The following is a 13329-nucleotide window of genomic DNA, read 5'->3' as shown; positions in this document are numbered from 1 at the left end:
TGGGGCCTGTGAATTTCTTCCATAAAGAGCCAGATAGTAAATATTTAAGGCTTTGTTGGGTTTGGGGGTCTCTGCTGGGAAGTACTTAACTCTGCTATGTAAACAAACGGACATGACAGTGTGCCAATAAAACTTTATTTTTTAAAAGAGACAGTTGGTCACATTTGGCCCAAGGCCCTTCCAGACCCCTGCTCTACATGACCACATTGGAGAACTGTAAGGAATTCCATGAAATTCTGGAAGCGCAGAGGTAGGGGAGGTTGGGCCACGAGAGGGGTATATAAATATATTTTAACATATTCCCTCTCCACACAGATAGCTCACAATCTGAAATTCCTCCTGTGCCTTGCTCCTCTTTTCCCCCCACTATCTTCACCTAAGAAGTGTTTGAGCCACATTGTCCTTTTCCAATGCTTTTCAAATTAGAATTTGATTGTTTTAGATACTTCATGACTCAAGATAGTCAAATGATGGACCAAATTGCTTATGTCCAGTAATCCCCCATGACCTCCAGATGTAATAAATAGAACAAGTCCAAATGACAGGTCAGATCTGAAATGGTGGCGGGATTAGAGGGCAGAAGCATATAGTATCCCACTCAAAGAAGTAAAAGACCCATAGAAGCACTGAATACAGCAACTGAAGACTTTGTTGTTCATAATTGATACGGTGCACCTTCAACTAAATGCTGATAGACAAAAGCTCTAAATGAGGGTATCTCTGTAGACACGAACATGTGCACATTAACAGAATCACTGCATCCATATGCTGGGTTAGAAACAGAACTGAGGGTGTGTGGGAGGCAAGGGCCCAAGGTATTGTAGGGGAGAAATTGGAACCCTGTTAGATGTGTGTTAGAAGATTCAAAATACAAGGATGGTAACTGAATGAATAAAATTCTGCATGTATCTAACTGAGGTGAGGGCATGCCTCACACTACCATTTTGGCTTTCCTTGGAGAGCTACAAGACACGTGGTTGAAGTTTCTAGCTGGAGTAAGGGAAATGTGCCCTCCTAGAAATATCTGAGACCATAAAACATCACTTCTCAGATTGAAATTTTTTAAATAATTATAATATCTCTATTTTTAAGTAAAATCAGTAATTCTCATAGAACTCTCATGATTATAACTTTATCCTAATAGGGAATTCTTCTCTTCAGGATTATTCATTTAAATTCCCTTTCCTCACTTTGAGTATTTCCAAGTCAATGTTAGAAATACTAAATTATTTACAACAGAAAGATAAATATAGGGTGAATAGCAATAAGAATCTAAAGATGCAAAATTAGTACATGGAATAGGATTTTGACCAAAACAAACAAAAAACCCCTTGGTACATTGGTCAGTATTTAGTATTAAGCAAATGACCACTATATGTTAATATATATGTGCTAGTCCTATCAGATTGAAAAGAAATAGAAGACAAAATCCTAAAAAAAAAAAAAAAAAGGAGGGGGGGCTTTTAATCTATACACATAAGAATCAATTTATTATTGAACAAAGGAGTGTTTTATATACTCACTAACTAGCCATCAAATATATGCATTTGTAGTCCACTATTTAAAACGTAGTAAAACAACATTTTCTTGTGGTTGTGACATAGTAATTAGAATTTCTTTCACAGTTACCTTGCAGTTTAGACTAGCCTTCATTTTTTACTTTTATAATTTTTTAATTTTAGTTTTTTAAATTGTGATAAAGTATACATAAAATTTACCATTTTAACCATTTTTAAGTGTACAGTGCAGTGACATTTACACTGTTGTATAACCATTGCTGCTGTTCATCTCTAAAACTTTTTCACCTTCCCAAACTGAAAGTCTATATCCATTAAACAGCAACTCCCCATTTTCTCTTCCCCTAAGCCCTTAACAATCATCGTGCTATTTTTCTGTCTCTATAAATTTGACTAATCTAGATAACTCATGCAATCGTGGAATCATATAGTACTTGTCTTTTTTGTGACTAGCTTATTTTACTTAGCATAATGTCTTCAAGATTCATCCATGTTATAGCATGTGTCAGAATTTCCTTCCTATTTAAGGCTAAATAATATCCCTTTGTATCTACACCACATTTTATCTATCCACCCATCCATTAATGGACACTTGGGTTGCTTCCACTTTTGACTATTTTTGAATAATACTGCTTGGAACATAACGCAAGTATCTCTTCAAATACCTGCTCTCAATTCTTTTGGATAGCTACCCAAAAGTGGAATTGCTGGATCACACAGTAATCCTGTTTAACTTTTTGAGGAACCTCCATTGTGGCTTACATCATTTTACACTCCCACCAACAATGCAGCAGGGTTCCAATTTCTCCACATCCTCACCAATACTTGTTATTTTTGGTGGGTTTTTTTTTTTTTTTTTGATAGTAGCCATCCCAATGGGTGTGACGTGGTATCTCTTTGTGGTTTTGATTTGCATTTCCCTAATGATTAGTAATGCTGAGCATCTTTTCCTGTGCTCATTGGCAACGTGTATATCCTCTCTGGAAAAATGCCTGTTCACGTCCTTGGCCCATTTTTTAATCAGGTTATTTGTTAGACTAGTCTTTCTTACAACCAAATGTTTACCATTAATTTTTTAAACTTTGGTAATTTTTACTTACTAGACTTTGGCAAATTTTATGCTCTTTTCCAAAACAGATTCACTGATTCCACAATCTGACAGTCTATCAACATCCCTTATCTTTCAAGGCGCATGACTGTTACTTACACCACATACTTTTGCCTTTGTGAAGCACTGCGGTCCAAATAAAGGGCTGAAAGTTGTAGTATTGCACTAACGCTGGCTTGGAAGGCCATCCAAAGAATGAAAAAGATTATTAGCACTCATGAAATAAATACTATCTAAATTTTATCTAACATTCATTTTTTTATCCTTTTAAGTATAACATTTCTTCCTATCTAGCATTGCTTCTTTAATTTGTAGATTTATATCCCAGACCTATTACCACAAGGGGAAACAATTTAGTTCTGATGACAGGATTTTTGGATTGTGACTTAAGTCTTGGCATGTCTATCTGGCACGATCTATGAAACGTTCGATTTGCGAAGGTTTTGAAATAACTACTGCTTTGACATTAAGTAACATTGTCATCTTTTTCCCTTTTGTTGGTCTCTGGCACCAAGAGGTTCTTTATACTAGGAGCCAATATATCCATATATAAGAAATCAAAGACCAAAGGTGAAACCAACCGCTTCTAGATTTATACCATATTTCTAGGCCCAGGCTATCGCTTTGCTTTTGAAATTTTAAAGCTTTGAGAAAACACCTCAACTTCCTTGTCAAGTCATGGATTTCTCTTTTATTGATCAACAGTAAAAGAAAAATGAAAGCATTTAAGAAGTGGAGTAGGTCAAACACACATATACGTATAAAGTTGTGTCATGAGATGGTACTCACTACATATCCCTAATTACACCCAGCAAAGCTCTTTTAAGAAGAGCAATTTTGTCTCTTTTAGCTTAATGAGTAATCATTTTGCCCATGTTCCAGCCCAGTAGATTTTAATTCCACAGTGTCACAAAGAATTCCCAAGGAAAATTATCATAACGTTCCTTATACCCAGCAACAATTCAGTATCAGCTTTAAAGTGGTATTTGCTTTTGAGAAAAGTCATTTATTTAGAAATTATGTATATGGAAATGATTGACCTTTTAATTTGTGTTTAAATAATGTAAAATGTATACAAAGTTAGTCAAAAACACTTTTAGCTTATTAAATATTATCTTTTCATACTTCACAATTTTGAAGACAGATATCTCAGGTTGGTTGTACTTAATGCTATTCTTTACTACCTGAAAAACATATTTCTTCCACAAACTTTGGGTTAAAGAATGTCCAAACATTCTTTTGCCTCAGTTTCAGCTGACGCTTCAAACCCACGAAGAATGTTCTAAGAACTGGAACACCAATGCAGGTCATGCTAAGAGATGGTGAAACCAGTTCTGCTGCCCTTAGCTTATCATCCGTTTCATGGTACATGAGAAGAGGTGGAAAGGTAAATGAGATCTTCAGCAAGAATTTCCTTAGAAAGAGCTGTCAGCACGCGGGGCATTTCATCCTGCCACAGGGGAGCAGAAAGCTGCTTCCTTTTGACTTTAAGCCACATGAGGGACACTTCAAAAAAAAGCAACAGAGATCTGGGCCTTTACTCTGGGGATTTTAAACTACCTAAGGGCTTAACATGCGCCTGAAAAAATATCAAAAGCAAAAGGTGATGGTTACATCAGTGAAAGGCAGCAGAACTGACATACTTGGGAGCAAACTGCACTCCTACTACTGGTGAGCAAGAGGAGGGAGGAGTTCTCCCCAGGGGCTAAATGGACCACCAGAAGAGCCGAACTAGTTCATTTTAAGAGGAATTCTACCCATGAAGGCTGCCTGTAGGTCAAGGTGACCTGAACAGGTAGACACTGTACACGGAAGACCACAAAAAGCCAAGGACTAAAGAGAGAGAACACAGTTCTGAGGCCTCTGAGGAGCCCACAAAGCTTCCCATAGGACAAAGAGCCACCAAGCGCGCCTCGGGCACACAGTAAGGCACACAGTAGCACCAGCTCTTTCGTATCCACTAATTTACTGTTTTCCCTAAGAGGGCCTGACTCTGAAGGAATCACCAACAGCAGCTAGCAATAGGGAAGAGATGGGTCATGGAGGAATGAAGAAACTGTCCTCTTCCAACACACACACACGCACGCACGCGCACGCTCTTCAGGTTTCCAAGAGGTCAGGCCTAAGTTGGGGAAAGGAAAAAGTCATAAATTGTACAAGATTCCGAAATTTTGATTTTAGATTGAACTAGACTTTTTAATACTTGAAATAAAATAACCAGAAAAAAATATCTTTAGGACTTTTCCTGGGATTTCACCCATGAGCACGGAAAATGAGTCAGGAGTGCAGGTTTGGAGACGTAGGGTGGGAAAGAATAAAGTTTCTGCTTATACTCCATTGAGTCCAACTTGCAAAACACATCTGTTGTATGTGTAAGGGTAAAAAGAAATATTTAAAGATAAAAAGGTTATGCCCTGGGGGGATAAAATGAAGGCATAAAGTCACTTTCTGGAGTCAGTCCATGTCTACAGACAAAATATAATCTCAAGTCTCTAGCTTTATGGGCTATGTTTTGAAATCTTGTATTTCTGTGCTAAGTTTCTCTTCCCCTGCAGAGATGGTGTCATTGTTTGCTTAAATAATGAGTTTGGTATGAAATGGTAAATATGTTAAAGCGCACTTTCGCTAGGGATCACTAACAATACAGTTGGACAGATGGCCACAAGTCTCTAAAATCCTGGAGAAAAAATCAGAAGGAGGTACAACAGACACTCATAATTTAAACCAGCAGTTTCCAATTATTTTGACCATGAGGATCCCTTTTAATGTCAAATCCATATTGATTATTTATTCAATCTAGAAATGATGCTTCATGAACTAAACTGGATTACTATTTTTAGAGGTTAAAAAAAAAACTTACCCATTGTTATTCCATTTGGCTTAATTCTGATTCTTTCTCTCCTTTCCTCCCTCCCTTCTTTCCTTATTTCCCTTCCCCCCTCCTTTCCTTCTTTTGTCCTCCCCCCTCCTTCCTTTAGTCCTCCCCCCTTCTTCCTTATTTTGTCCTCCCTCCTCCTTCCTTCTTTTGTCCTCCCCCCTCCTTCCTTCTTTTTCCCCCCTTCCAAAATTTCTATAGGTTTATAGTGCAGGCAGACTTCTAATTATTCTTTATTAAAAGACATGGTTATGTGGTGAATATGTAGAAAATGATGAGAATATATATATATATATATATATATATATATATATATATATATATACACACACACAGACTAACTCACTCGGTAAGAATCTGAGTGCGGCAGTGTTTTGTTTTGTATTATCGTTGCCATGATATGAATGTTGGATGCAGTTGCTAGATGATCTGCCATGTCCATTTGGGCTCATCATTCTGTTATTGACTCTGAAACACCATGGAGGCTTTTAGTAATCCAAAGAAATTTTATTTTGACAGCTACTCTCTCAAACATGAACCTCATTTCAAGTCCAATGTTTATAATGAGGTTCTTCAGTGAGCCAATCAGTATTTGATTCCTACCTCTTTTAAGGATTATTTTTAATGTAATCTGAATCATATCCCTCCACTGCTCATCCCTTCCAGCTTGCCATGGTGCATGCACAGCCACATGCAGTGAATTCTCAAGCATTCTGCTCCCAGTTTTTGGTATTCTTGGCACATTGGCTCTCTTAGGCCTTTAAAGATACCTAGATCACGTGATATTCTCTCTGCCTGAATCACTCCTCCCCTTGCTCTTTTTTTTTTTACAAATATTGAACACTTATGTTGTATACTTGAAATTCATGTGATATGTCAATTATATCACAGTTTTTTTAAAAAAGGGGAAGTCCCCCACCTCCCACTGATCTAATCCCTCCCCATAAAGATAAATACTATTCACTGTTTACCTTTGTCTCAGTGGTTATCTTTCTCAGTTCCCCTTGCTCTTTGCATGCCTGGCTCTTCCTCATACTTTTTTTTTTCTTCCTCGTACTTTAGGTCTATTCAATGTTACCTCCCCAGAAAGGCCTTCCCTGACCATCCCACTTACTTAAGCATCCCCTCCTCCATTAATCTCTCCCTCGGTAAGCTTTTTATTTCTTTGATAACAGCACAGTTTTTTTAGCACACACCATATCCTGTTTTTAACTTGATAATGAAATGTCTCTAACACTAGGCTGTAAGCTACTTAAAGGCAGGAACCATGTCTGCATTATTCGCCCTGTACACTCAACACAGCCAGAAATCTATAGAGGCTCAAGAAATAAGTGTTGGTGTGGTGATGGTAAGACAAAAGGAATGAGAAAGGAAGGGAGAGGAGGGAGGGAGGGAATTATCCAGGCATTTCTGAATCTTTTGTTGCTGTTATTTCAAACATGAAAGGGTATACATAACAAATACTCAAGCACCTGCCAGTCAGTTTATTTGTCAAATATACTTGGAAGTCCTGTGTGTATCCCTTCCCTGTCCTTTACTCCTCCGTCCCCACTCCTCAGGGATAATCATTCTCTTGAATTTAGTATTTTTCATCATCACACATATCTTAGTATTTTAATCACATATGACTGAAATACAAAAAAATAATATTTTATATGATTTTAACTATACATGAATAATAATCATTCTGTATTACATCATCTTTTGTAACTTCTTTTCTTCACTGAAAATGATATTTGTAAAGTTCATCTACGTTGATTTTATGTAGTTCCCATTTACCCCTTCCACTGCTTAATAGTATCCCATTATAGTACACATTTACCCCCTTTTTTTGTTTTTTTTGCTGATTTGAATTTTTTTATTTGACATTTTTTTCTTTTTTTTTTGTTAACATGTAATGGGTTTTTTATTTATTTTTTCATTTACCCCCTTTTCTACTGAAATATATTTCATTTCATATTTTCACCTTTTCTGCTATTGCAAACAATGCTGCTATGAACATTCTTCTTTGGACCTTCTCATGTACGTGTTTGAGAGCTTCTACACAAGGACATACCTAGAAGAGAACCTGTGGGTCACAGGGCAGACTCATGTACAATCTCAAAACAGCCTGCCAAACTGCTCTCCAACAGGCAATCAATTTACAGGCAGGCCTCCACCAATGTTCAGGGGTTCCCTTCCTGTTTTCATACCTGGTATTGTCAGACTTTTAATGTCTGTCAATCTCTTAGGCATGAAATGAAATATTAGTTTTCTTTTAATTTGCATTTGTCGAAAGCCTCAAGGCTGAGTGACTTTTTACTGGCCATTCAGGTTTCCTTTTCTAGAGCTTGCCCATTTTTCTGTTGAATTCTCTTTTTTCTATTTGATTTGAAGGAATTTTTTTAATATATTCTGGTTATTAATCCTATATCAGTTATCTTCCAAGTGTCTGTGATTTGCCTTCTTGTTTTTTTATGGTAGTTTTTGGTGCACAAAAGTTTTTAACTTTAATAAGTGGTCAAGTTTATCAATCTTTTCCTCTCTAGTTTGTATGTTTCGTATATTGTGTATAAAATTCTTCCCCACTCTAAGGTCATAAAGATATTTTCCTATACCATTTTCTAAAAGGTTTAAAGTTTTACTTTTTATATGTAGGGCTTAAGTCCATCTGGAAAATTATTTTAGTGTATAGAATGAACTATATATATAGTGTATAGAATGAACACATATATGTTTCCGTATATGTGCCAGTATTTTCCAAAACTCTCTACTCTGCTCCATTGATCCATTTCTTTATCTTTGTGCCAATGCCATGCTGCCTTATTCCTGTGGCTGTATAATCTGTCTTTAAATCTAACAGGGCAAATCTGCCTATGTTCTTCCTTAAAACAGTCTTGGCTATTCTCGCCCCTTCATCATTACATATGCTACTTCTTCATTTCATAAGTAGAGCTCTCAGGCTTTTTCTGTTTAAAACTAAAGAGTGGGTCTAACTCCCTGGGATAGTCTCCCTGAATTGAGTCCTGAGTTCCTCATGAGGTCATGTCCCCACGTGGAATCCCCCAATGTGTCCACACATGCACAGAGATTAAGAAAATGCCCCTGGGGAGTTCATAAAAATCAAAACGGTACTTTGCAAAGTCCTTTAAAAAAAAAACCAAGAAATTTTACTAAAGGGTATACACAATGTTCTTACCACAAAATTTGGCTAGCCAATACATAATGTAATGTTTATCCTTCTAGAAAGGAAGAGTAATGAAGTTAACATGAAGAAAAAAATAAATATTTTAAAATGTGGCAGAGAGCATTCTTACTGCTAAATTTTTATAATTCATAACATGCTCAGAAGACACAATGGAAAAAAGGTACAACTTTAAATTGTTAAGGAAAATACCATTATACTTGTAAAAGTACAGAGAAGTAGAGAATGGTCATTTTGAAAAGAAATACTTCTGAAAAAATATAAATATGTCCTTTCAGAGATCCTCTCTATCCAATGGTACACAGGAAACACTAGTTTTCTCAAAAACTGCTGGTGAATTATAGCTTTTTAAACACTGCCCCCTAATGTTAATGCTCAGCTTCTTCGGAAATGATAAGAAGACCGTGCTAATAAAAAATAATCAGGTCTTTACCCCCTCATGATCAGTCGCACATTTTTGTCCTGCAGACCAGATTTCAACTGAGGCAACCTCAACCACACAACTGTCAGAGTGCATTACAGTAAGTCTCCCAACCATTCTAAGATTACTCTCATCAGCAATAAGGCCAACATGCGAGTGAGAACAGACGATTTGGGCTTGGAAAGCACTGACAAGACATCAATACCACTGGGAAACATCAGGAAAGTCTAGGATCCCGATAATATCACATGCAACTTGAGACTGATCTAATCAATCTTACAAAATAATGAAAACATACACGGATTACCAAGAATATCAAACTTCTAAAAAAAAAAAGAAAGAAAAGAAAAGAAATGGCCCCTGCTTTATATACACACAAACTCATGACTCACAAATGACGGTTGCTTCCAAAAGAAGCTGTTGAAATTTAGACTCCCTGATGAGCAAAGTTGTTCATGACTTCCACCACTGCAAATATGATTAACAACAAACGAAAGAGAACAGCAAAAATACATATTCTCAAGTAGACTTGTTCGTGTCTTGTAATCACAAAGTCCATGTCATCACTTAATAATGATACACGTCTAAATACGGAAAGCAGAGAAGCATTTAATATTAAGTCAAGAAGCCTGAGTTTTAAACCCATTTGTCATTATATAGCCGTGTGACCTTAGGTCCCTTAGCTGTTCTGGATCTGTTTCCTTATCAGGAAATAAAGGAGAATGAACTGTGTGAATGTTTTTCTCACAACTGTCAGGAGATGGGGAAATAGAGGATTATAGGAGAGCTGCTTTTTCAGACTACACATGCTTCTCCCCGTCACCCCTGATTCCCCATCTCTATTATAGAAAAGTATATGATACTCCCCTTGTCACCTGGCTGAGAACCACTGAATTATACAATCTATCCCCAAGGCCCTTTGCCACACTAAGATGCTAATACAGGATCCGAGAACTAGAAGAAAACTTAGAGAGTCTCCAGTCACAAGACAAGGCCCAGAACTTTTGATTCTAACCATAGTTGGTTATAGACAGGAAACTTTGGGGAGTGTGAGGCTTCCTGAGTGGGATTAGCATTTTATTTAGCTGGGTGATGTGATGAAATACAGTCCTATTCCCAGTCTTCATCCTTCTCGGATTCCATGCCCTTTTCAATGTGACCTTGGAGATTCTGCCGCCAGAGTAGGATATATTTAACTGCACTGGTGTTAGGCTTGGCCACATGACTTGCCTTGACCAAAGGAAAATTAGCAGACGTGGTGTGAGCAGAGGCTCTGAACGTGCCTGGGGGATTAGGCTTGTTCGCCTGTACCCTTGCCTTTCACTGTGAGGAGAGCATGCACTTGGTAGCCACTGGCCCAGGGACTAGGACACATGCAGAGCAGACTGGCCACTTGGAGCCAAACCCAGCAGGTCTAGATCAGCTGAATCCCTGCCGACCCACATTCACGGGAATGAGAAACAAATACTTATTGTCATGTAAGATTTTGCATTTGCTAGTGATGCAGGACTTTATGGAAACAGGGTAGTTCAGAAGATAATACTTCACATATTTTAGTGTTTTAGACCTCAACACTTCTATTGGATTGTGAGATTCTAAGGAAAAGTCTCTTCTTCTTTCTCACACGTGTCAGTACTGATAGATAGACACAAAAGCCAAAGTGTGATTACAGACCTATATAATAGCACATCTGAAAAAGAGTCAGGTCTAGGGGCAAAGATCTACTATGTGCAGAACCTGTCTCTCACACTGATTCAGTGGAGAAGCTAATGATCACTGGGCTCTTCATCCTGCCTAAAAGAATAACAATCAGCCGAGCATTGCAATTATAGCTTATTTTATACAAAAATACCACCATATAGATAATTACACTGTGAAAAGCACTATTTATACTAAAGTAATATGTCTCAGTCGAAGTATTATAATATCTCAATTAACCTAAATGCACAGAAATGGGAGTACTTTGGTTATTATAATTTCATGAATAATAAATATTTTATAACAGTTTTGTGACTTTTATAGTAAAACAAGATTTTCAGATACCTGTTTTAAGATCAATTTACTGAAATATAAAGAGAAAAAGTTTTAGCTTGGTTCCTTCTTAAAATATTTTTTAAATGTACTACTTCCCTTCCATGCCTTAGGAAAAAACCTAAGGCATAGTGACCTAACGACAATAAGTGAATATTTACTTCACGGTACAGACTCTTTTGGTACCTTAAAACAATGATCATTGTACAGTGCTATGGAAGAACTATATGAGCAATAACAGATTAGGCCGACTATCCCCTAACTCCAGGCTATCCTCTGAAAGTTTCTTTGGAAAATGTGAACATAACATTTACCACTTAATCTTATCTCTGATAAGCGGAATGCAGAAAAAAAAATGGCAGCTATTAAAAACTCTTTAGTCAAGTTGTGATTATTCATTCATTGATTTAAGAAACCCCCTACCATGCGCTCTGCACTGTGTGTGGAACTGGGAATAGAACTGAGAATGGAGCAAGCGCTGGACACAGAACATGAGCCTGCGGGATAGCCAGGGAGACAGACAAGAAAAGAGGCAAATGCAACATGTGATAGACAACACCCAACCCAATCTTTAGGGTCAAGAAAAAGAGGCTGCACAGAAGCAGTGACATCCAGAGTGAGATTTAGAGGACAAAAAGAGAGTTGTCACGTGTGGCAGGGGAACAGCATTCCAAGCGATGGGAACATCCTGTGCAAAGGCTGTGCCATGAGAGCGAGTGTGGTGAATTTAGGAAATGCAAGTAATTCCGGCCCATATATGCTTTGTGTCTCATGCTCTTCTGCTTAAACTGGCTATGAAGATAAACACTCTCCTCACTTCGCCTCCAGGAGGTTCTCCTCCCACCCCACTGACAATTCCTTCACTGATTCATCATCACCTCCTAAACATCTAGTCATTGCCGTGCATCAGCCTCAGCCCCTCAGACTCTCCTTTTTCCTTCTACACTCACTCTCTAAATGATCTAAGCACAGGCGTCAAGTACCACATGTCTGTTCATAACTAACACATTCCACACCACCTGACTCAGCTCCAATCCCTTGCTCTGTATCTCCACTCGGATTTTTAAGAGGGGTCTCTGGCTAGACGTGCCCAAATCCAAACTCTTGATATTCTCTCTATGAACACTTCTTCCCACAGTCTCACTCAACTCCATAAATAGCAACTCCATTCTCCTAACTGCTCAGGCCAAAACCTTAGTGTTATTCTTAACTCCAAACTTTCTCTGATACTCACGTCTCATCCATCTGCAAATCGTATCCACTCATCTCAAAAATATTCAGAACTCTGTCACTCTTCAACTACCTCAGCCACTGTGACCCTGATGCAAGCCACTGTCATCTCTGACCTGGACAATCTCAGTAGCCTCACAATTGTTCTTCCCCTTCCATCCTTGTCCTCCATAGCCTGTTCTCAACACAGTAGCTAGAGTGATCCTTTTAAAAATGTGTCAGATATAAAACAGATAAACAACAAGTTCACACTGGATAGCACAGGGAACTATATTCAGTATCTTGTAGTAACTTATGGTGAAAAAGAATATGAAAATGAATATATGTACGTTCCTATGTGACTGAAACACTGTGCTGTACACCAGAAATTGACACAACACTGTAAACTAATGATGCTTCAATAAAAAATTTTTTTAAATATGTCAGATCATATCACTCCTTTGCTCAAAACTCTCCATTAGCTTACAATCGTACTCGAAGTTAAAGCCCAATTCCTTAGGAGCAGCGCACAAGCCCTTTATAATCTTAATAACCATCATCTCTCTGATTTTCTTACTATTACATTCCCCCCATCCTCGCTGTTTCAGCCATCCTTGATGGGCCTCAAACATGTCCAACACATTCTTGCCTCAGGTCCTCTGCACCTGATGTTCCCCCTCCTGAAACCCTCGTTGCCAACAGCTCTTACGATTCACTCCTCTATCTCATTCAGGTCTCTGCTCAAATGTCCCCTTTACTGATGAAGCCTTGTCTCACCTCCCGGCATAAAATAGACCCTCTTCACCTCATCCCCTTTGCCCTGTTTGACTTCTCTCTTCAGACCTTATCATTACTGGATTCAATTACAAGAAACAAAACACAAAAGAATGTGTTTATTTATTTACTACTTATCTCTCTAACCTAGGATGTAAATCTCCTTGAGACCACAGATATGTGTTATTCACTGCTGTATCCCAGAACCTT

The 13329-nt window shown here is 37.9% G+C and overlaps 1 protein-coding gene across 6 annotated transcripts in view; it reads right to left on the bottom strand.

Moving 5' to 3' along the window:
* The window catches only part of SUGCT (succinyl-CoA:glutarate-CoA transferase), a 553331-nt gene that overhangs the window by 517276 nt on the left and 22726 nt on the right, over positions 1–13329 (bottom strand). The gene's annotated exons all lie outside the window — the stretch shown is intronic.

Source organism: Camelus dromedarius, chromosome 7 (assembly GCF_036321535.1).
Source record: "Camelus dromedarius isolate mCamDro1 chromosome 7, mCamDro1.pat, whole genome shotgun sequence".
NCBI lineage: Eukaryota > Metazoa > Chordata > Mammalia > Artiodactyla > Camelidae > Camelus > Camelus dromedarius.
The sequence above is the reverse complement of the archived record's forward strand: the minus strand, read 5'-3'. Positions and strand labels throughout refer to the sequence as shown.